This window comes from Rousettus aegyptiacus, unplaced genomic scaffold (assembly GCF_014176215.1).
Source record: "Rousettus aegyptiacus isolate mRouAeg1 unplaced genomic scaffold, mRouAeg1.p scaffold_m13_p_11, whole genome shotgun sequence".
In the NCBI taxonomy this organism is placed as follows: domain Eukaryota; kingdom Metazoa; phylum Chordata; class Mammalia; order Chiroptera; family Pteropodidae; genus Rousettus; species Rousettus aegyptiacus.
The window spans coordinates 93,074,766-93,100,150 of NW_023416286.1; the positions used below are offsets into that span (position 1 = coordinate 93,074,766).

Consider the following 25,385-nt stretch of genomic DNA (forward strand, 5'->3'; position numbering starts at 1 on the left):
GGGACCACCGTGATCTAAGGTCAAGACCTTTTACACATCCGTGAACAAAGAGAGAGGAACGTTTCAGGGAGCCTTGGACGAAATTGTTTCAAGACATACTTGGTACCCAACCCTATTCTCTGGGAAAAAAATGTGAAATAAATTACTACAATTCTTATTTAAACAAACGTGACTTTATTCTATTAAAAACTCTAAGTTTTTGAAACTATCATTTTACTAACAAATATCACCTCCATAAATTTAGTAAAAAATTCTTTTTTTTAGCAAAAAAAAAGTCTAAGTAAAAAGCTTTCCAACTAATACATTCCTCATTCACTGTATGTGAAGTAAGAGTTGAGCCGGTCGTGTGAAATTAAAATGTGTTAACCTCTACTCAAGCTGCTCAAAGCCCAATTGTTACGGGCAAAGTGATTTAAGTTCAGAATTTCTTCTCGACCTTAACTTGCATTGAAATCTCCAATCGTGATGAATTCCGCACACACCAGTCCTCGATTTAAAGAATCGGCGACTTCGGTGACCGGTCAGGAAGACCGTGCCTGACCACTGTCATCAGGGAACGGGAAGGCGGGCTTTGTCAAGGGGTAGAAAACTTCCCGACGGCTGTCTGACAACAGGCGCGAAAGGACGGTGCTTTCACGCTCATCGTGAGAGAGACCTGAGGGAGGCGAGCATGGCGAGAAGCGGGAAACGGGGTCCGCCTGGCACCCCGCGGCCGACGGCTGGGCCCCAGACCCGACCCGGCAGGAACCTTAGCGTCCAAATGTGCCCAGCAGTTTCACGGTTCGGAGCAGGAGTCCCGAAAACAACCCTCTCCCTTTGAATCGTGAATCTGAGTTGTTTCACTTCAAAACCAGGGAACGGTTTGGTGACAGACTTGAAAAGGAGACACGCGTCACCATTTTCGTCTTGCCAGGAGGGCGGGCTCATCCCTGGCGGGAGCCGGGCCCGACATCCATCAGAGCACAAAAACCTGAACCCCGAGCGCGGCTGTCACTGCACCGTCCCCAGCCGACAAGCTGTCAATCACGAACAAAAGCCAAGAGATCGAAAGTAAAGCTTCCAAAGGCGCACTTCAAGAAGTGATGCCTGGATATCATGTTCCCTCGCTGGTTTAAAATTCCTCAATTATAAAAGTGTTCGCTTAAAAAAATTGGCAAAATAGAACTCCTAATTTAAGATTACTCTTACAGATGTTATCAAATGTCGAATTCATAAACCTGTAAATTAATCCTTAGGTTCAAAACACACCAATCACACGCATACCGTGATGAAACCGATTCCAGCTTTACGACAGACCCTACATATTGAAGGAATTTGAAAGCCATTCTCAATGTCGTTTAGAGGATTTCATTGGGTGAGTGATCTAGTCCATTGTTCTCCTTTTTGTTTTATAAGGTATGAAATCAGATGTTTCATGCTAATAATCATCATCGCTGCCAAATGAACATTCGCTTGGCTATATCTCATGTTACTGGGCCGACAAGTGCAAAGTTCCAAGTTCATTTCCGCTGGCAAACGGCAGAGAAACTACCGAGGTCATTTTGGAAACTCTGATGTCGTCTGTTTCTACTTACCCGAAAGAAGCCCAATAAAAGGAAGAATGAGGGAAGAATGGAGAAAAGTCGGAAAGTGGTTTCAGAAGACTATAATTTGCAGGCTGGCTACGTATGTGAACTCTCTTCCCTTATCTGGCAAAACTATTCACATGCGAAACCAACCCAGGGCATCGGACCGCCCGAGAAGGACAGGCGGGCGGACTGGTTGTCTTAATTCTCGGCTAAGGCCGTAATACAGAGCATGCAGTACGTGTGAACAGCTGGCTTGGGGTTTTTATTGTTGTAGGGATATGCGTATTCATGCATGTAGGCAGGTATGTATTTCAGCTGAAATCTTCAGACGACCTTGTCTCCTGTCCCTTTTAGCAGATTTTGTCAGCGATAATCTTGGGTTAATAACCTGGGGGCAAGTACCAGGTAACGGGGCAGGTTGTAAAAGAAGTTACGCTGCTGTCACGTTCTTATATAAATGACAGCAGACTGCACTGTATGTTTTGATGTTAGGTATTATTAATTCCCACCCCCACCCCACCCCACCCCGAAAAATGAGGCTAGTGTATTTCACTTCAAGAAGAAAATTCAGCGAGTGACAGCCACGATTTCCTTATGAAAACATATTCTTTCGTCTGGAAAGCTCTCATTCCAGCTCCTGTTCCTTAGCAATTTATCTGGGGTCGGAAGCTTCATTTGTGTGAATTTACCGGAGCCGAGAATCAATGAGAGGACATTCCACGTGTGTAGTTCTCAGCTGGTCTCTGCCGTACCCAGATCGTCTCAGACCTCAGGCTCGCTTTTACCCTCCCACACGCCAAATGACTTTAGTTAAGTCCTGCCTCAGGGATACCTGAAGCATTTCCTTCTCAAACACACCACGCGATGCAGCCTTCGAAGCTATGTGGATCATGGGGCAGAGCAACGGGAAAACTCACCGCTTGTCTGTGAGCCAGCCCATGGTCACGTAAGTAGGTGGTGAGCTGGCCCCCAATTTAAAATTACAGGGGTTTTTATAAAGTTAAAAAAAAAAATGTCATTGCAATTTTTTGAAAATAACGAAAATGTCCTGCTATAATTTCAGAGATCTGGAATCTACGTGGCTATCACATTTCATTTCTGTTTATAATAAATTTATATGAAACTCAGAGGGCACCACACATTCCTAGAATATTTTCCAGAACTCTTGACAGTAATAGGGTCAAGCATCTTAGCATATTTTGAACCACTGAAGTGGCAGTTTTATTTTGTACCCTTAAATTGTTTTAGACAGATTTATTAGGTACCAGTGACATGCAATAAACTCCCCATATTTAAAATATGCAATCTGATAAACTCAGGCATGGATATACCCTCGAAACCAGAGGTAATTAAGAATTTTATAGTTTTGTGGGCTAGACGCGCGGGCACACTTTCCGTCTTTAACGCACTTTATATAAAGAGCGTGTAATGCACATACTCCTTTGACGGTCCATCCCTTTGGGCCGTGCTTAATAAATATCAAAGCAGCAATTAGGCCAGGGGAACTCCTGACAAGGGTCGTGGACACCAGGTCACGCACATCTGGTCAAAAGTCGATAATCTGAACAGAAGCCCCGAGAGGAAGAATCGGAGTCAATCCGATATTCGGTGATACATGATTATTACCAAAGATCCGACGCGGCACTCGGGTAATAACGAAACTGGCAAGTTAAGTACCAACGGAATAACCTCAGACCTGATGGGAGTTTGAAGCTGTCGACGGCTGCTCAGAGCTGTCATGTTGGCAAGACGATTCTCATCCAGCTGGAAGCGCAGGAATTGCTGTCCGCCTCCCCGGTCGTATAAACCAGCTCCCCGCCACGGAGCGCCCACATGATCCAGCAGCCATCAGGGCCTCCCTTGGTCCAAACCTTGGTTCTTCTGCTCCTTCTGACGCTCTGCTTTCTGCCTCCCATTTCCCCGGCTCTCTGGACCTAGTCGTGACCCACTTTCTGTTCTGGTGACTGTTACAGACTCTCATACCGGGCTTTTGGGTTCCCGTTGATTTTCCCAGATGCCACTGCATCTGTGGACAGGGTCTTTGATTTGTACTCACAGGGGCAGCTCTGGGTCGAACCAAGAGAGTTCTGGAATCAGAAAGTTTCCTGGACTCGGAGGAGCTTCCAAACGATCTTAATTAAAACGACGGCTTCCACTCGCTAAACGCCAGGACGGACAGCGTGCGCGAGCCCAGCGACACTCCCCACCCCCCGCCCCGCATACCGCACAGCGGTCACCTCGACGCAACTGTTTAATCACCCGGCGCCACGTTAAATATCTCCTAAGCATGGAAACTACACGCCATATTGAAAAGCCATAAGAAAATAAAGCCGACAATTATATTGCCGGTACGCGTGTGCACCTTTCTAAAGGACAACGCGGTAGCACGCCGTACAAGTTTCGAAAAGTGTTTACCTGTGGTGAAAGAGCGATGTCGCTTCTGGAAACGTCGCCTGAGAAAATCTTTACCGTTCCAGAAATAACAGAACGCCCCCCAAAACAGGAGATGGAGGGAGGTGAGTTTGAGATGTTAGGCTATCACTTTCCAAGAAGGGTCCGTGGGCCCCTGACTGGCCTCAGGGCACATCTGCGTTCACCGCGACACTAACACAGCATAAGCCACTTTTCCCGTGCTGACCGTGGCCCTGGCGATGCCACCGCCGGTGGTGGGACCGGCAGGTGCCTTTGCAGGCGCCGAGGTCGTGACCCCGAGCTGTGGCAGCAGCCGCAGTGACGGGCACCCGCTAGGGACCACCTGGTGTTTGCCTCCACATGCCCGCGACGGCGACCTGTCACTTAAGACTATCCTCGAGGAAGCCGAAAGCCGAGAATTTTCTTAAATGTTGACCCCCGAGTCCCTGTCTTTCGAACGTTCTGTGCGACGAACCAGGAAGTGTGCCCAGGGCAGTGCGACGGGTGTCTCGAGGCACAGCCCCTGCGTAAGGGACCGTCTTGAGCTTCAAGCCAAAGTAGCCTCATTTTCCCTGAAACGTCAAGCATTGTCCAGACGAGCGTTTGGCAGACATTTTCTCTGCAGTCAGGAGAGTGAACCCGGCGCTGACAGCAGTTTTGGCCAATGATAAAATTTGAGTTTTCAAGCAAAAAAAAAAAATAGGAATTTCGGAGGCCCCGTGCTTGTCGCAGGATGCCTGCCGTCCCGTCCTCCGTGACGGCTGGCCCTCACGGCTCAGGTCCTGCACCGCCGCCCTCTGTCGCCGCTCGATCAGGTGACCGGCCATTCCAGGCGTCTCCCACCGGGGCCTCCGCCTTGGTGACGGACAGATCTGCGTCTCCGGGCCTCACGAGGCTACATCACACGATGGAAACGGTCACGGGAACGGACTGGGGGCTCTAACGATGCTCAGAGATGTTCTTTACCTCTCAGGACTCCGTAAAGATTTGTCGAGAACGTGGTTCCATAGTGCAGCGGTGAGCACGTCTGCTTTACACGCAGAGGGTCCTGGGTTCACGCCCCAGTGGAGCCACGGCCCATGGCCTACGGCCACGCCACTCTGGACAAGCCCGGTGTCTGATCTCGGAAGCTAAGTAGGGTTGGGCCTGGTTAGTACTAGGATGGGAGACCACCTAGGAAGATTAGGTGCTATAGGTATAAATAATAATATGATTTTTTTAAAAAAAGACTTTTTGAAAATAACTTCCAGTTTCACAAATTAAAAAACACAGAATGAGAGAGATGAGATGAGCTCGCCGCCCAGCTACCGAGGCGGATCTCACTCGGACTAACAGGACAGGGCCCAGGCCCCGCGCAGAGCGGATGTCAGGAAACTCTTGTTGCAGGATCCTTCGGACTCCCCGCCAGTGCTTCGGCGCTGACGGTCGCCTCACGCCTGCTCTCCCCGGTCCCCCGACCACCCTTCCCAGGCGGCGGCCCAGCCGTGTGGTGGGTGCGTGTTTGGCACAGTTGCACGTTTGCTGCAGAATCAAACAAACACGGACTGTCTGTCCAGCCAGAAGCCTGGCGTCTCCGATGGCAGCTCAGCGTGCTCCGAGAAGACCCGCTGCCTCAGAGGACACTGGCCTCCCTCTGAAAGGGAAGCAGCCTCTCCGAAGCGGGCCTTCGAAGGCCCGCCAAGCACTGCAGAGCGGCTTTCAATTTAGGCTTTTTCCTCAGGCACGTTGGGCTAACAGATGGATCTTCACAAATAGCATCGCATTTGCATTTTTCTCTCCACCAAAAAAAAAAAAAGAAAGAAAGAAAAGGAGCTAATAATCTTGGGAGAGGAATTAGAAAGCATCATTCCGTCATACGCTTTTATTGATCTCGTTTATGATTCGTACGCCGAGGCTCCTGTATGGTCCCCTACGATTTCCAACCCTCTCTTAGGAGATGGACAAGCTACCCGTGAGGCACCGAGCAGCATAGCTCCTCAGGGCACGACCCCAAAAATGCCTGCGGGAGGGCACCGGAGGCCCCGACCGGAAGGAAACGTGGAGACGCAGACACGGCTCAAAGCCCAGCCATGCGACTCCGCCCCGCAGAATGGGCTCGCTCACCTCCCGCGCCCAGCGCCCACCGCTGCGCGACCCCCGCCCTCGCCCTGGGCCACGTCGCCCTCGGAGCCACGCAGCGGAACGGTGCTAGTGGACGCACAGACCCGCGGAACGAGCGGCCCTCGCGGGAGTCCCGGTCTCCGGCTCCAGGGAGGCGCGCGGGGGCGCGGGCGGGACCCGGGGCGGACCCAGGTGGACCCGGGGTTGCCGTTACCCAGGCGACGTTCTGCGTGAAACAGGCCTTCGTGTGCTGGCCTCGGATCATAAGTATCCCAAGCTGGTATCCCAAGTTCCAGCGCTTCCCCGCAGGAGCCCGGCCCGCGTTGAACTGTGCTTATTTATTCTTCAAGTAGAAAAACAAGGAAGACTGCGAAATGCCCTTCGAAGAGGCAGGAACGAGGCTGGCTGAACACCATGGCACCCAGGGAAATTCTGTAGTCCTGGGAGGCAGGACCAGGCATTCCACCCACTAGAAAGTCATCATTCGCTCCAACAGTCCTATTTTTATATTCTGTAAACAATATACAGCTTTACGCTAAAACCCGCTATCACGATGGCTGGGGATCCCTCCAGATTTAGACACGGCGCAGCCTTCCTAAGAGACATCGCACGGCTACCATTCTTTTTAACGGGATTTCTGGTTGCTCCAACCATAATTCACGAGCAAACTGTAAATCTGGAGAGGTGGTGGGGTCTGACTCACCGACGTGGATCTCGCGAAATCATTTGGGAAGAGTTAAACGGCTCGTAACAGGAATAATTTACTGGAAAAGCTATAATACATTCCTTGGTGAGTTTATTTCAGGACTGAAAAAGGAGAGCGATGCTGTTTTTTGTTTTTGTTTTTCGTTTTTTTTTTAAAAAAAAAAACAAAAAAACAGGGAGAAAACTAATCGGATTAAATTTGTCATGAAAGGAACTTGAGGGGAACTTGGCCGATTGGGGCCGGCAGAACCCTGCGAGCAGATGCACTGGGACCCACCCGTCCGATCTGGGAAGCACCGAACCTAGTCACAGCCCCGAAAACTGCCTCCACCACATGGATGCAAGGAAGGCGATCTGCCTCAGCTGGAAGCTTTAACGGAGCCGGGGGAGAGGCTGCTGGCCTCACAGTCAGAGACGGGAGCTTCTCATAAGTCACAGAATTCTTCATTCATTTTGTAAAGGTATCCCATTGAGGAGCTCAAAACGTCTACATGTGCGTGCGTATATGTGCATGTATGCGTGGATTAGTATCTACCATCGATCAATCATCTATATGTATCAATCTATCTATCAATCATCTAACGAGAGAGATGCTTAGATTCTAAAAACTTCAAGCTGGTTTCGCCTGAATTCAATTTTCGATCCATTACGCACCTCTTAGATTTAGCGTAGTGTTTGGATTATGGAAATCATCGTCATCATCATCTTATTAGTTATGTATTAAGTCCCCAATACTACGCTAGGCTTTTTCCATATGTCATTTATAATTCCAGAAACAGCAGAGAAAGGTAGTCCTCGACTCCATCTTCCCAGTGACAAAGCTGGGCTCGGCAGAAGTAGATGGCTTGGCCCAGACAGAAACACAGGACTGGCTCCTCCAGAACCCATCTCTCTCATTTGCCTTGGAAGCACTTCGTGAGTGGTTTCTTGATTTGAATCATTAAACGATGGGGTTTTGGTAGATCTGATTTAAGTGAATGTTAGTTTTATAGGTCCAAAGCAGTAGCTAACAGTATACATTTCGAAGCCTCATGGACCACTTCGTAACCTGTCTTCTCCGTATTATATTTGATTTAGGCCCATTATAAAATTAGATTAGATTAGGAGCATATAACAACTGGGGACCCTGAAATAAAATATATATATGATTAAGACTCTAATGGAAATCATGGGGGTGAAAAAATATTTATGTCTGAAAGGCCATATAGTGAGACCCGCATTACCACAAATTAACCGTGAAGAGTTTAATCCCGACTCGCGTGCGCCCTGGCCATGTTGTTTCTCCTGCCCAGACGACAGCTGCTTGCTGGCTGACCGTCGCCCAGGAAGCCTGCACCAAAGCCGAAGGGGAAACTGCCCGCTGTCCCTCCCGGCCGCGGGCCCCATTTTGTTCGTTTACTTATTCAGCAAAGGGGAGGGGGGAGACATAGATAGTTTTCAGAGCCAGTGGAAGACATTACTAAGTCTGCTCATGTCTCTAGCGAAACAAACAGCAACAACCACAAACGCCTGCTTTGTTCTGAAGCAACTAAGATATCGGATGGTTAGAAATGGGGGAAAAAAAAAAAAACAGCAAATGGCATTATGATCTTATTAAAAGTAAATTTCATTCCAAGCTGGGTATACGCTTTTTGATCGTCTTTTGAGAAACGGCCTCATTTAAATCTATTACGTATCCCAGGCAAAGAGAGAAAGCTGTTCATAAACAAACCATAATCCCAAATATTTGCACTATTTACAGACTATTAAACCAAGATCGTTTTGCACTAAAATGTATGTTATTCAGACGATCAAAGTAGTACGTTTTTAAAGTACATAAAGCCGTTTATAACCAAGCATGTTATTATAATGCCAGTTTACTTCTTAACATGCCCTATTCGTCTATGTTCCTGCTGCTACTGTTACCTTCCCAGGAAGTCTCGTAAAGTAGAATTAAGCCAAATGTGTTCTGTGTCCCTGTTTGTTTGTCTTCAGCTTTATCAAGGTACACCCTTCACTAATATTCTTAAAGGTTCAAGTATACTCAAACATTCCTGTTAAATTTGGGGAATGGAATCCTAGCTAAGCACAGTAATAACAATACAGAAAGTGGAGACCGAACGCTACACAAAGTGTGCGTGTATGTCTGTGTGCGCGTGCGCGTGTGTGTGAGCATGTGTGCATGCGTGGAGTAGAGACGCTTCAGAAATATTTCTGGCTGAGGGCCACACACTGAATGGACATGGGCTTTGTGGAGCCCGAGAGGACCCTGCACATTGAAAGAACAAATAGCTTTCTGTAGAAAATTCCTTCTGCAAAGCTACGTTGAGTTGGGAAAAAAAAAAAAAAAGGGGAACATAAAACAGAGATCTGGAGAAGATTCAATAGAATGACACGGGCTGGCCCTGGTCCCCACCGGGCTGCAGGGGGAAGGAAGTGTGGCAAGCCACAGGATACCTGAGATTTAACCCAGACAAAGCTTCACAGAAAAAAATCGACACAGCGAATTGTGCTGAAAACCCACCTTTATCCGGCCTAGATCACGGACCGATAGAACTTCCTATTTTACTGTCTGCCCACAAAGAGAAAAGAAACTCTCACGTACTAAGCCGGTGAGCCCAGGGTTTGACACGAATCGCCAAATTCAGAAACACAGTTTTCAATGTAGAGAAGAGGCGGGGGGGGGGGGGTCTGCCATTTTGGTTAGTGTAAATGTGAAGCCACAGCTGCCGATATTGCGGTAAAGCCTGAGAGTCTGGGGTCGAGCGGCGAGGACAGGCGCCTCCTCTCTTTACAAAGCCCGGGGTCGTCTCGGGGGCATGTTGGTGCGTGAGGTGCCGGGGGACACGGACAGGGCTTAGATGTGGCCCTTTACGTTGACAAACGGACACGGATGTCTCGCACACATTCCTCTTTAAGTCTCCCCTTCAAACGGGGAGCCGAGCTGTTGGAAACTGGCCCCAGCTGGAGGGAGGGCAGCCGGAAGGCCGGCCGGCGCGCGAATGTGGACGTTAACAGCAGAGACGAACGTTCGCTGCACTGATTGCAAAGGCCGTTCACTTATGATGCGGGACACCCTGGTCCCCCTCTCTTCATAACGCCCGCCCTTTGCCTCGCTGACTCTGTCCTCTGTCCTAATCCTCTCCCCCCAAGAGAGTGTACCCTCACTTCCACTCTGCAGAAGGGCAAAAACGTATGTCCCAAAGGCAGCTTGGGGAAGACTCAGACGCCAGCCACAAAGTCTCCCTGGAATTCTGACCTTTCGAGAGCCTTTTACGGACACTTAGGCTACAAAGAAGCCTGCTGGCGCCCCTCACGCACCTGTATGCGCGGGGCAGAGGCGCACACGGGCGCTCTCCCTGTGGCTTCACCCTGGGCGGTGAGTCACTCTCCCGTGGAAGAGAACACCTGCTCGCTGGCGTCACTCGAAAAAGTACGTTTAAGTGACGACATTATGGTTACGGCTTACGACAGGGCTCGTTTACTTACTCGAGTAAAATGCCTGCGCAACGCGGCATCGAACGTGCGTGAGCTCAGTAAAAAGGCAGCATCAGGCCAATTAAGAAAGATTCATTAAACGGTATCGACTTTAGGCTTACGCAGTGTTTTTGTCGCAAGCCTTTCGTTTAAAAACACAGAACCCTTTATCTTGAAAAGCAACTAAAAACTTTTACATGTCGTGTTTTAAAAACTTTCATGTATCGTGTTTTTTTATAGCGCTGAAATTAAAAAGAATGTATGTTAACACTTTCATTTAATTTGTGTGAAAGCGCATGGCACTGGCGAGACAAGTAGCATTATCCCCCGTTGAGCGTAACGCGATGCGCAAAGGAGCCAAGTGAACATCAAACCCCACGACTGGCGGCGAAGTGTTTTCACGTCCGCCTCCTCGGCGGCTGCCCGACCTGCGGGGAGGCCCTGGCCTGCCCTGGGGCGCGAGTCCATTCCCTCACTCCTCGGCTCGATACCAGGGGTACGCGCCGGATGAGACACACGGTCTACCGCAGAGGTTCCACCTCAACCGGAGAAGGAATTCAACGCGCAAGTCGCGTGTGCGGAACCTTTAAAGAAACGAAGTCTCTAACGTCCTCTTCAATACACTTGACCGTTAACCTCCGGAGAGAGCACAGACAAGGCCGAAGGCCAGGCCAGGTGTTGAACGTGCGCACACACCTCGATGCGCTTCACCTAGCTCCTCCGCCGCCTCCCCCAGGCAGAGGCAACTGATTTTGGAGTCATCGGCCACTTTGCATGGGCCAAGCCAGCTCCTCTCTATCCCTGTGGATAATCAAGAACTGATGTAAGATTGAGAATTCAAGGAACATTAGATCTCAAACGGCCAGTATAACCTTCTAACCTGTCTCTGTTATAAATTATTGTACCTGTGCAGGACGGGTGAAAAGCCCAGGATGATAAAGCCAAGATGACTGAACCCTATAGTTGTATTTTAAAACAGACTCCAACGCCACCTGCTCTTCCGGGTTAGTGACGCTTTATTTCTTCTCCATGTATGTGTCGTTAGGTGTTGTGACCAACGGGTGGCTGAGTAAGAGCTGAGCTCGTTTTAAGGATAAAACTAAAATTCTTCCTTCTATAATTCCATTTTAACACCACCTGACTAACATGGATGCTTTAACAAAGAGCGCTTTTTGTAGATAGAATGAACTCACTGTTATATGTAACTCGTCACTTTTGACTTCCTAGTGATACTGTTTCCAGAGTGGAGCTACAACGTGTTCATCCCGAAGGTCACAAGGTGCGTGACATTTTAACGCATTTGGGAAGAAAAATAAATGTTATCACTGTACCACTGTAGAGTGTCCTTCATATTTTTCTTATTATTATTGTTACTTTGGAGATTCTGTTAGTAAAAGTCAAGGGTTTTTAGTTCTTAAATGTCTGAATCACTTAATAAAATGCACTAAGCAGCCAGAGTACACAGAGCTCTGCAGCTGAGGCTGCTCCAAGCCGGGGAGCGGCAGCGGCTCCGGACCCGGTCTGGGTCAGCAACTGAAGAATACGGGAAGTGGGTGCAGTCCGAGTCTCCAGCGGCGCACTCTGAAATACCCGAACGTCACGTTATCCTCAGCCCTCAGCAGAGGGGAGGAGGCGCGCCTCGGCTGCCCTGGTCCATCGACATGTATGTGATAACCGATGCAGAATCAGATGACTCGGACAACGAACCCCATTTCCCATTCTGCTAAGAATGATGAGTGTTGTTCTAAATTTCCGAGAGTTTCATGAGTCGCAGAGAGAGTAGACATGAGGGTCACAGCAGCAACGATCCCTGCTCGGAAGCCTAAGGAAGAAACGTGGTTCAGGGGAACAACCTGATTTTATTTCACTAGGGAACATGCTTCCGAGTCTCCCGTTAAGTCTCACGGTAGAGGTCACGTAGTGATCAAACGTTACAAAGCATTTACTTCTTTTGCTCTAGTCATCAGTGGTAAATAAGAGTACCACGTCCGAGAGGAGAGAAAAAGTTGTTTTTCTAATTCCGTTAAAATCACGCAAGCAATACTACTGTTTACGTAAACAACACCCACGAAAAATAAAATAATCACAGAAACTTGATCTCACTTGTGAGCCATAGTGTGTGTGTGCGTGCACGTGTGTGCCCACACACGCATGCTTCCGAAATGCACAGCAGAGGAAGAACCATCACCTCCTAAACGCTCTGCAAAGGACGCAAACATGTCCGAGGCGATCCTTGGTGCTTATTTTGACGGCCCGAGGCTGAACGTGCTCAGAGCTGTAATGTGTTGCTCGGGATGGTTAACGAGTAAATAAGAACAGTCCATCGGCAAGCAAGGGAAGGACAGAAGCGTCTTGAGGGCCAAAGCCATTGGCGACGTCGTAGCTAGACAAGCGTCGATTTCTCGAAGGTGCGCCTGGGGATACCTTGTGACTGGCACGAAACTGAACTCTTTTGGAGACACACTCTTTGGGTTTACCTCTGCATTTTGAAAAAAAAAAAAATAGAAATAGTGCCGGTCCTAACCACCTCCTTAAGAAACAGAGGAAGAAGGACCACGTCCCAGCTCATTCTACGGGACTTGTGAACATACTGGACGTCACGTGAAGAGAGAACTAAAGACCCAGAGACCGAAGAGTAACAAACACAACGATATTCTTAACAACACGTAAGAGACCGAAGCCGAAATATGTAATTAGTGCACTATATCATGACCAAGCGGAGGTTACCCCGGGAATTCAAGGCAGTTAATGTAATTCACCAAGGTAATTCCGTGAGGCCGAGGAGACTTTTCAGCAAATAATGCTATATCGGCTGGAGAGTTGCGTGGAAAAAACACAAGAATTTTGACTCTTAACTGCATATTACTTTCCAAAATTAAGTCTCAATGGTTTGTGGACCTAAATATCAGAGCTAAAATTGGAAGAAAATATTTTTAAAAATTGTGACATTGAGTTAGCTCAAGATTTCTTAAACAAAGACTCCTTAAGCACAAATTATACAAGAAGGAATTGTGAAAATGGATTTCTTCAAGGCTAACACCTTTTCAGTTTGAAAGATACAGTTAAGAAGAAATACAAGCAACACACTGAGAGAAAATATTTGCGAAACATGTCCAACAAATGACTTCTATCCGGGACATGTAAAGCGCTCTTACGATTCAAGAAGACAATCCAATTAAAAATGAGCAAGATATCTGAACGGGCATTTCGCAGAAGATGGTAAACAGACAGGCTATGAGGACGTGAAAACATGTTTGACAGCGCGGGTCGTGAGGCGGACGTGGCCGAAGCCACAGCGGGCGATGCGCACTCTCTCCGGCCGGCCGTGGTTAAGGGGCCCGACGCCGTCACGAGCCGACGCGGATGTGGGCTCTGGGCTCCCACGCCCCGCCGCCGAGAACGAAACCGAGCCATGCAGGCAATTCCGTCCCCAGGGACATCGAGAGAAATGAGAACTTAAGTCTGCACCCAGGCGGAAGCACAGAGACCAGAGCGGCGGGTGGCGGGGGCTGTGGTGGGGTGCAGGGGGTGGCGGGGGCTGTGGATGGAGCAGGGGGGTGGCGGGGGCTGCTGGGGGGGGCTGCGGGGGGGGGGGGGGGGTGCAGGGGGTGGCGGGGGCTGTGGATGGAGCAGGGGGTGGCGGGGGCTGTGGATGGAGCAGGGGGGTGGCGGGGGCTGCGGGGGGGGTGCGGGGGGTGGCAGGGGCTGCGGGGGGCACAGGGGGCCTTTTAGACGAGGAGGCACTCTACATCCTGATGGCGGTGATGGCAAAACGATTGTACCCGTTACCAAAATTCATCAAGCCCTGCCCTTAAAACGGGTGAAATTTATTGTGTAAAATCCTTAATAAATAATACTTAAAATTATATATTTTTCTTTACCCACCACCTTTTGGGAGAGAAAATGACATAGACCCCAGGAAAACTGCCACAGGAGAAGTTAAGGTTTTGAGAGGAGAGGCAGGTGAAACCCAGGCCCGGACACGCAAAGCCCAGCCCAAGCCGACTGCCTTCGGACAGCGTGAGCATTGGCCAGCAGCCTCTGACTGGGCTGAGAAACAGTCATCGGGGAAAGAGGAACTGTAATAACAGCTGTTCGGGGACACGTTAGGTTACACAATGGAGGAAGAGTTCGGTCCTCGAACAGACGTCCGGAGGCAGGCGGTGTTAGGGCCCCTTGGGGAGCGGAAGAGGAGCGAGTGGGCGGGAGGGAGAAGGAAGGGGTGCCGAGGGGGGCCTGGGGAGAGAGCGGGGCGGCCGGGAGAAGGCTCGGGGAACAAACAAACCAGGGAGACTCACCAGTGGGGAGAGGAGGCCGAGGAAGAAGCAGAGGAAGGGCCGCATGGCGTCAACGGAAAAAATAAAAACAGATGTGAGAACGGACGTCGAGGTAAATAAAACGAGCAGGGCCAGAAGCCGCGCGGGACGGGTAAGGAGAGAGAGGAAGATACACGAAGTCCAAACGAGGAAAGAAAAGACGTTTAGGAGGCTTAAGAACTCCAAATTTGGAGGCGAATGTGAGCTGCGAGCCTGCCAGTGGAGTCTTTTGTTGTGAAATTCAAATATTTTAAGGAAATACCAGAGAGATAACTTGAAGAATTTCTTTCCAGATGTTCTCGACATAATTTTTTTTTATTTTCCTTCTACAAAGCATAACCTTCCTAGGGCCTTTCGAAATCTTACTTGGCTGCCCTCCATTTAAGTAACTCAGGGTAAAGGCATGGCTTCGTTCCGAAGGACATTTAAATGTGGAGACCTCATTTTTATAATTCTTTTGAAAGATTTCAAAATATTTTTGAAACGAGTGGACGTGGCGAAGCAGAGAAACAAGAGGGAGGAGATAGGTCACAAAGACACGCCGGTGGTTTGGTTCTGAGTCTGTCAGCAACTGATGGACAAAGCTTAATCTGTGTGCGTGCGTGTGTGTGTGTGTGTGAACAAATTCTCTTCGAGGTCCATTTATTTTCCTCTTCTTCCCCCCGTTCCCTTTTCCCTTCCCTCCCTCATTCCTTTTCTCACTCTTTCCTCTCCCCCTCGCCCCATCCCTTCCTCTGCTCTCCTCGCGCAAACGTTGAGACCGCAGCCCGTGCCAAGCTCTGCGCCAACTCCTGAGGACACAGAGCCGCGGGGATCCGCTCCGCTCCGGGCGTGGGCTGGCTGGGAGGAATCCGTTTATCAGGACCTTCCCGCGTTTTCACACGGAGGAGAGGCAGCCATTGCCTGCTCTACCCTCCAGGATGCATCCTTTTGAGTGTAACAGCAAGACCTGCTCTCCTGTGGGATTTAAGCCTTTTTGAATACAGCATTTTATTTATTTTTTTGCTTATACACACTTATTTATCTTCCCACTTCCTAAATGTCTCAATTGAGTTTGGAATTTTAAAACTCGGCCTGACAAGGCAGCCGGAGGGTCCTTCGGAGCTGAGGCTGTAAACAGCACCGTGTGAATTTAGGGATCATGCCAACCACAACAGCTTCAACAGCCTAAAACACACGCACATTCGGAGAAACGCGTCTCTCCTTTTAGGAAAGATTTTCAAGAGCAAGAAATTGCTTAAAGTAGGTTTGAAAACATGCCAACTGACGCTGGCATTGCAGCATACCTTTCAACTCTTTCAGACTCCGTTATCGGAAAGAATGCAGTATAAGAAGATTTTATTTATTTTTAAGGGAAAGATTACATACCTTTATATACCTGAATCCCTCCTCTTCTTAGCTTACTTTCTGCTATTCTGTAGCTCTCCTCAGTACCTGCGGGAATTCCTCTTGTCATGCTATGACTAATCAATTGCAAACTGGTTCCAACCAGAAACCTCACAGGGGACCCTCGGTGGCTGACTTCACACGGCCCTGGAAGTCATGCGGCTCCAGAAAGGGCGAAGCTTCCACGTACCTTTGTAGGAGTCGAGGCTCAAGAACCCGATGGCTGGTGACCTGACTGACGTAGGATCGCAGAGCCCTCCAGCCCGGTCAGGGAGGGAGGCCAGTCCTTGCCCTAGAGAGGAGACCGCACCCCACCTGTCTGCGGCTTCCCTTTCGCTCTCCCCAGTGCGTTCCCACGACCGCTCAGAGGAGACACCTGAACAGCGGCCGTGGCGCAAACACCGGCAGGAGGTTCGCGAGACGACACGCCTGCAGCTCCGCGCGCGGGAGGAGGCGAGAGCCCCAGCCAGCCGCACCTCTCGGCCACGCGACGCCGACGGCCCCGAGGCCACTAGCTGGCTCTTGCAGCTGACTGGGTCGAGGGACAGATCGCGCCGGGAACCTGCCGCGGAAGGGGGTGCGTGGGAGAAGCCTCAGCCCCAGCCCGGCATCCGGTGGGGCCGCCGCTGGAATTGCCTCCTCCCCTAATCCGAGCGAACCACAGGCGCGTGTCCCGCCATCGACTAGTGCCATTTTTTTAATCCTGGAATTAATTTTTAAGATTTTGTTAGAAATCTCTCACAACAGTAGATCGAAGAGTAGATTACGATCTGCAGGAAGAAGCCCTGTGGCTGAGCCTGTCATCCTGGGGTTCTGCGAAGTCGGTCCCCGCTCCCCGTCCCTGCTCAGCACAGGCGGGGCTGACTCTCGGGGACTCACGGCCAGTCCCTGTCACTGAGCCGCGTGTCCCTAGCTCTCCGAGGATGACCGCTCTTCCTTCATCGTCTCCCTCGTCAGAGAGCCCGGCGATGACTTCGGAGGGAGGACAAGAGATGACTCAACCCTCAGAAACGGTCCCCAAGGAGCTGCTTATCGGAGGGTCACTGCAAAACAGTGCTCCCTGGATAGACCTTCTTTGGGTCTCGGGCTAAAATTCCTTTGCTTCAGTTGCATTTTTTTTCCCTCCTGACACGAGTCCCTCTGCACCCCGCGCACCATGCCTTCGGGAAGTTTTCATGAATTGCAAATACCTGGTTTTCGCTCCCAGTCACATGATTTTCAATGTTTACCGTCATTCCCCTGTACAAATATTTCCAAATTGTACCACCTGATCCACATAAAGCTGCATGTCACTTGAGAACTTTTAGAAAAGGGAAAGAACTGTATCAAGCAGCAAATGCACTTTCCACCACAGTCTCTCTGTGGGGTGGGGGGCGGACGTCGCCGCCACCATTTTATAGACGAGGACACAAGTTCGGGTAAGTTTCACGAGTGGCACAAGGCGGACGTGAGACTCCGGCCCGACTGTGTGTGACTCCGAGGTCCTGTGACGTCCTTTCTTGTCCTTATTCTGACCCTGCGAAAGCTTCGGGCATCACAGCGTTGTGAGGACAAGTCACCCCGAAGGGCTCAGGGTCACCCTTCGGGTCACAGTCGGGAGTGCTCCCACGGCGCCATCCTATGGGAGAGGCGGAGCCCCCGCCGGCTGTCCCGACGCACGGCCTGCGCCATCGCCCTGCGAGGAGGGACCCACGTGCGTGGCCGGGAAGGGGCGGCAGCTCCCGAGGGGACTGTGCGCCCCACACAATGGTGCCCCCCCCCACCCCGCCTCGCCACAAAGCTGCTGCAGGCGGGGCCAGGAAGCAGGTGGCGTCACCGCCGTCCGCTCGGATGCAGAGACGCTCTCCGGGGAGCCGGGCTGCAGAGATTCTGGGCCGCGACACTTGTGCAGAGTCCCCGGCCGAGGCCTGCGCGGCCCGCACTCCATTTGTGCTCCCGACACAGGTCTGGCCAGGTGACTTCAACTGCCCATGACTTCAGTCTCCTTACCACCGTGCCTGCAGCTTCTCCCCGACCATAAAGAGATTTCGTTCCCTGACGGCTTACACACTATCAAATCTGGGGAAGCAGACGTCAGATCCACCGCAGACCCTACCGCGTTTGCTCCGCCGGGGTGGGCGGACCCTCAGAGCCTCAGCTAAGATCAGCTATTTAACATGCCAAAACTCCCCAACACGAACTGACCCGGTCTGTCTAAACTACCCTCTTAACACATACCTTGCATACGAATATTAATTTGGGGTAAGGCTAAATAAAGGTCATAGTACCTTAATCTCTAGTTGGGTGTGCGTGGCCGGCCTTGAGTCACCTTGTAGATACGGGGACTCTCCGGCTGGATGACAAAGGGCTGACATTTCAGCCGGGGCCTTTCCGTCGGGCAAGTTAAGAGGAAGGGGAGCGGGAAGGCATGCGACTCGCGGTTCTCACTCTCTGGAGTGGGGGAACCCCCTGCGGTTCCCGGCTTCCTGAGGGCTTCATAACTGGGCACATTCGAACAGGCCACATGCGAATTCACACACCCCGGTGCGTGGACCCACGGACGGCGAGTGTGGCTGGGGGCGCTCTGCGGCCCCCGCCCGGCTGACCGCAGGTTCTCCAGCTGTGCACGCTGAGCAGCCGGTGTCCCCTGGTGCTGCTGGGGCGTGGTGGCCCTCACGTGACCGTGGACAAGGCCACGGCCAGAACTGGGATTTTGGCTCATGATTGAGACAATCACTAACTCTACCCCAGTAAAATATGCCAGGCAGACGGGGAATTATAAACCAGGGGAATGTTCCAAAAAGGTGAGTTTTCGACTAGGTCAGCGAGGGGCATGTCTTTCTTAGAAGCTCTACAATGACATAGTTCATGAGTTAGGACTCAAAGGAGAGACACGTCAAAGAACGTCCCCCATTCCGCACAGAAGCGCCAGCGAGGAAAAGTGGATGAGATCAAATTAGAAGAGACATTTTGGGGCCAATTATACGAATCAACGAATCGAGGGCCTGATGCTATGGCAAAGACACCCTACGAAAGAGCCGAGAGCAGTCGTCACTTCACATTTGACCTTGGCCCACAAAGGGGAAGCAGCTAACTGAACGGGACTGGAAGTTAAATGAAGTGGAAGATAAACTCATAAGCCCAGTGGTTGCTAAAGACAATTAATACTGAATTTTGCATGAACTGCAGTAGTCGGCTCCATATGAAAAAAATGCATGTCCAAAAAAAAAAAAACGTTTTAATACCAAATTGCCACCAAAAAAAAAAATGTAAAAAAGCCCAAATCTGCAGTTATTTAATTCTATTCAATAGAGTGTATTAACTGAAGATGCGGCCATGTCTGATTTGATTTCTGTAACATTTGAAAAACGGAATATAAATAAATTCAAATATTAGGGGAAAAGACAGTCTTCAGAAAGTCCAAATGTCTTGATTTGGGTTTTAAATATTTGGTCCTTACAGAAATAAAGCATATGGCCTATGTCCAGAGAACTGGGAGTTATGTACTTGTTTCCCTGCTGAAGCAATCAATAACGCGCCACGAGGAGAAACATGGCCTTACCTGTGATTCGAGCTAATTGCCCCGGAGGGAGATCTCGGACTCTCACACTGAAGGGTCCTTCAGATAGTTAAGTGCATAGTGTACCTGGGAATACTGTCTTCTCACGGGCACTTATTAGCCGAGGGAGGACAAAGAGCCAGTTATCGTCAGGGATGGCCGCTCTCAAACGACATAAATCAGGCACCAGAACAGATTCACTCATTTTAGGAGTAAAGACAGATTTGGTTACTATGGCAATAAAGGACAGGTTGAAGTTATCACCTGAGAGAGTCCTAATTCTCACGGGATTTCACAGAAAGCAGAAACCACAAAGAGAAAACGCCCTCCAGGTTATTGACCGTAGCCATAAAATAATAATGCCTTGCAATCACTTCTCTTCGGAAGCGTTTAAATGGCTTTACCATACTAATTTTTAGAGCGCCCCGAGCCGGCTAGCGGTATCCCAATCCATAACTCACGAGACACTCAGCCAGGCGACTCCCAGACGGAATGAGAGTGGCATCCCGGAGGTACCGGGGTCCCCCTGTCTCTGCGGCCTCTCAAGAACTCGCTCTGCCAATCCGGAAACTACTTTCCCAACACATCCAAGGGTTTCGAATGTCTGTTACCCAATGAACGCGATTTGGGGTGAAGGACAGCGACAGCCCCGCTGTCCTTCGATCGTACCCCCCGGTCGCCGCCCTCCACACCGGCATCTGGAGGAATGGGTGGGAGCCGGGCACGGCGCGCTACCAGGGATGCCTGTCCGGAAAAGACAAACCAGGAAACGACTTCGTAACCCTCATCTGAAAATATCTGGAATGTTTATCTGTAGGAAAAAAATACCGAACCTCTGATTTCAAGGGCTAGAATTTCAGGGTTGCCTTGGAGAACAGGGGCTGCTCAGCACAAGGATCCAGGTTTCAAATCAGAAGAAAGAAGTGGGCACCGTGGGGGGGGGGGAGGGGGAGGGAGGGAGGGAAGGAGGGGGAGGGAGGGGGGAGGGGGCAGGGAGGGAAGGAGGGATGGAGGGAAGGAGGGAGGGAGGGAAGGAAGGGAGAGGGAGGGAGGGAGGGAGGGAGGGGGAGGGAAGGAGGGGGAGGGAGGGAGGGGGGAGGGAGGGGAGGGAAGGAGGGAGCGAATGACCCTTTCCCGGAGACGCGGTCCAGCACCGCACGGTGATGATGACACATCACGATGTTCGTCTGGCTCCCTCTGCTCATGGTGGCTTCCTCTAAAATCCTGTGACCGTCGTCCGAAGTGTGGCGCCACTGGGTACACTGTCCGTGCCCTTCCCTGGAGCCCTGCCCTCCATACTCTTTGAAAAAACATTTCCCTCTCGGGCGCCGGCGTTTCGATCAGGGGGGGCTCTCTTTTATGGAGAAAAGGCCACTTCTCCCCTTTCTTCAGCTCTGAGCCTTCCAACTAGGAAGAGAGCTCTGCAACAATGACTTGGGAACTCTCAAAATGCTTGGCTGAACCATCCGTATCCAAGGTCGTTGGTTCGACTGATTGACAGATTTCCCCAAGGTCCTCTCGATACCGCCACACGATTCTCGACGCTCGCAGATGGAGAACACACGGAGCACCCCATCGCGACGGGAAGAGGGGAGAAGAACGCCTCCGGGTCCAGATGCACGTGACCCGAGGGAGGGCAGCGCGGGTCTGTCGGCGCACCGGAACGGCGCGCCGGGCATGCGAGGGCCGGCTGGGGGGAAGGCAGGCGGGGCAGCTTCTTCGGGTTTCTACCCCATCGTCTCCGGCAGATCCGAAGTGTGAGGAATACAGTGTCGGGCTTCACAAACATCCCAGAGCGACAAGAGAAATAAAACCAAAACACGTCGGGGGGCCTCCCTCGCCCGGGGCTCCATCGGGGACATAACCCAACGCATGCTTCGGCGCCCGGGCTCCGCCCTCGGTGGCCTGGGCTCGGTCGAGACTCAGGCGGTGACAGATCGTGCGACCCTAGGGGATGTGGGACACCTTCTCATTGACGGGCCCTGAGGTGCTGCTCGCTCTTCACTCATTTCTCTGCATAAAATCAATCATCAGCGAGGACGCAGAGACTCCAGGGCTCGTCCGCCAACACTCTTCCTGACCAAACCGCGTGAGCATTTATCGCACGATGACAAATCACCTTTGCCGTTCTTACGCGGGTGTTCCTAAGTACTTTTTAGGTGACCACAATCAATAGATGAGGGCTAAGCATAGAAATTCTGTGCTAGGGTCATCCATTTGCTTCACCCTTAAGTCCTACATGACTTCCTACACATCGGTCCTTGTTAGTGACAGTGATGGTGACCACGGGGGCCTGCCACACTGCCAAACAAAAGGTGAGTTCTGGTGAAATCGGACCGAGACCTAGAGAGATGGGGGCCCTTACTGACCCCCATCCTTCGCTACCCCACCCCCACTCCGCCGCCTTGGCCCGCCTGTGAGTCCTGGCTCTCGTCCAGGGCCTGTGTTTCTTGCGTGGGGAGCACGTCTTACTTGTAGCTTAATTCCTAAGGTTTGGTACAAGGCCTGACGTAGGGGAAGCCTTCCTAGGCCTCTGCGGCAAGAGCGAGTTGATGAGTCTCCTCCTAGCCACCCACAACGTGGTCTCCCAGCGTCTGCAGAGGGCGCCTCCATGTCCACGGGCCGAGGACGCCTCCTGCCCGCCGCGTTGCCATAATCCTTACATGCTCTGCCAGCGAAGTCTTTCCCAGGCAGCGTCATCCTTTAAACTCTTGAAATGGCACCTTACTGCTGTTTGTTTGTTTGTTTGTTTCCCACCGATCTAAACCCACATCCTCATGGTTCTCTCCCATATCGCAAACTTCTGGATTAGCTGGTCCCTAGGAGCCTCTGTATTTATGATATTCTTTTATCACTGTCCTCCTTACCGGCCTTCTGAGAATTCTTGATGCTTTAACTCACTCCTCGAAGTCGTCTGGGTCGAGTGAGTGATGGGGCCGCGGGGCCCCGGGCTCGGATCCTGGGCATTGTCACCGGGCGGCTCATCCAGTCCTGGCTGGTTACTGAAGAAAACGCTCGCCGATTTCCTTACCTGCATCGACATTTGTGAAACCTCCCGACACATCTGTCACCAGCACAAGGCTTCTGTTCTATTATCCTTGGCCATGTCCGAAAGATGCTGTCGGGATTTACACTCCAAAGTTCATCAGGGTTATTTATGGTCCCCAGGAAATGATCTGAATCCAGCTTCCTGATCGAAAATATCCAACATTATCCTTTTACGGTCTCATTAGCGACTACTCAGGACTTCCGCAGACATGATAAACGTTCTCAGAGGAAGAGGAGTCTTCGATATTTTTTTTCTCTCCTCAAAAAAAAAATCTCGAGTTCTTAAGAGAATTAACGTTACAGTGAGCATCTTCTTTCCACCATTTGTACAGCTGGAAGATGCCGAAATGTGAGAACGAAATCCTATGACAGGTTCGAAATTCATAATCCTCTGCAAGTAAACGCTTAAGCATTGTATGCCACGCTAGAAATGTTTTAACTAAGTTAGTATGCCTGCAGCTAACGTGCCCGTGTGAGGCCTAGAAGGACAGTATCATTGGAGAAAAATCGCACTTACGAAGACGTAGGCCGTCAGTCACCGGTCACCGCAGCCAGCCGTGTGGTTAGCTCCCCCCCAGGAGGGCCAGCGGCAAAGCGCTCGGAGTCAGACTCTGCCTTTGGCCTCTCGGTCTCCCAACAGCTTCGTGCCCTTTCTTCTCTACCTCTCTCCCAACTCTCCGCCCTACCACACACGTGCGCGCAGGCACACACGCGCACACGCACACACGCACAAGCGCTTATGCTATCAGCAGCCAGGAGGTAATTTAGCGTCCAGAGCACTCCCGAGAGTCGGCCTCACGGTCATTCAGCTCATAGCACTGCCCTGGCCCCCTGTCCATCACATGCAAACGCGCCACTCCAGCCGCCTCTTTCCCAGCCTGGTTCGTGGTCCTCTGGCTCTTTCCTCCTCCCGGGACGCCGATGTCTTTCTTCATCGTGTTTCACGCCTATAAAACTGGGGCACGTGAGGCTCCCAGGATGCTTGTCTGCACCCGGGAACGACCCTGAAATCCTCCCTCTGTGGCCCTGCTCCCTGCTGGCCTTCAGAGCAAGCTCATGGGGAAGTGCCCAGCACTGAAAAGAAGTCGGGAGGACGCCATCAGCGGGAAATGACGTCACAAGCCCTGACCTTGGGAGACCACGCAGGCTGATGGCGTGAACTTGTCGCGGACGGTTACAGCTTTGGGCTGACAAAGCGAGTGCCATCTGTCACCTTACCAAAGCGAAACAGAAACAAAGCGTAAGGGAAGTAATTTCACAAAGCGTTTGCTGAATATCTACGGGGCACCAGGCAGGCGGAGCCCAGAGACGGAATGCCACGTGCTTCTCTGTCTCGAAGCTGTTCCGACCAGCGCGGTCTCGCACGCAGTCAGTCGTACTGCGATGGCATCGTCGCCACGGGAGAAGCACGTGCATCGCAAACGAGAGCACGGATCGCCAGCAGTTAGTTACGCCCGAGGCAGAGCCGAAGGAACGTAAAGAACGTACTGCAAGAGGCAACATTTATCTCCAGAACCTAAAGCGAAGAGGCATTCAGAGGCGAAGAACCGAGCTAACCCTTTCATCCCTCTGCTCATTTTAAAACTATAGAATCAAAGTCAAAATCGGTAGCTACGATAAGAAATCCTTTGCTAAAATTTCGCTAGACTCAATGAGCAAATTTTCTTCAATACCTCTCACATCAAATGTAAGATTTAGTGCTGGGGATGTGCGAAGAAGTACAAAGGAAAACCATTCGAAATGTTTAATTCGTTAAGAAAGCTCCTGCCCAACTTAGGGAATGAGCTTTGATTTCAATGTAATATTTAGCAGTTTATTCTCAGTTTATATTTTGTGTCTTTTCACGGTCAACTTTTTAATCATCATTGTGTTTCAGTTTTTCTTTGTGAAATTTCGACACTGGCTAAGAACTAAATTGAAAAAGAAACCTCTTTTAACTATAGATACAGACTTGAAAAAAATCTCGATCAATCAAAATAATTTTTTTTTTTTTTTTTGAGATTTAATGGATTGCATTTCAGCCACGCAGCCATGCCACTAACTTCCTAGGCAGAGGAAGAGGCCCTCCGGTAAATTCTTGTCCCATGATACACGGATGAAAGATTTTATCGTCTTTCTGCCAACTACACAGGAGAGCCCGATTCTTGGTCCAACAACTTTCTAAACTTAGAAGTGAATTTTAAAAAGGAATTGAGTGAAATGCATTCTGATTTCAGAACAACTTTAATAGTCGCCCAGGATTTAGATAATGCCTTTCAATTTATAAACCGTTATTATATAATGACAGTGAACATTTCGATTAGTGGCCCCAAACAGAAATCAGATCTTCTTTCAAATGTCTATTTCTCGCTCTTCACAGCAGGCATTCGGACTTTTACTCAATAAATATTCAATGTGCAACCACAAGCAAAGCTCTATTCTGGGCACCATGAACTATAAAATAGGATTTGAGGGTCCTTGTTCTGAAAGGACTTAGAGACCAAGACGATCGGCAGATGTACTGAAGGTGTGGTAGACATAGAGGCTGGGTATGTTCAACCAGAGTGAAGAAGAAAGTCCTTCTGGAGAAAACGATCCCTGTGCAGAATCTTAAAAGACTGAAGGAAGAGGAAGAATCGGCCAGAGGCGCTGGCCGGCAGAGGTTACTCCAGACAACGTCTAGCATCTCCACCTTTCTCCCTGGAAAACGTCACTGAAACCTATTCCGCCCCCCTCCATCCTAACTGCCATCGCTTTATTCCAGATCCTCAGGATTTTCTTCTAGAAGTTGCTCGCAATGAATTCCCCGGAGGGAATCCAATGAGTTAAGAAGTATTGCCTCTTCTTCAGTTATTTGGAAGAGTTTTGGAAGAATAG

The 25,385-nt window shown here is 50.4% G+C and overlaps 1 protein-coding gene and 1 pseudogene across 4 annotated transcripts in view; one reads left to right on the top strand and one right to left on the bottom strand.

Moving 5' to 3' along the window:
- The window catches only part of LHFPL6 (LHFPL tetraspan subfamily member 6), a 165,560-nt gene that overhangs the window by 49,836 nt on the left and 90,339 nt on the right, over nucleotides 1-25,385 (bottom strand). The window lies entirely within an intron of this gene.
- LOC118609891 lies at nucleotides 5,063-5,178 on the top strand (annotated as a pseudogene).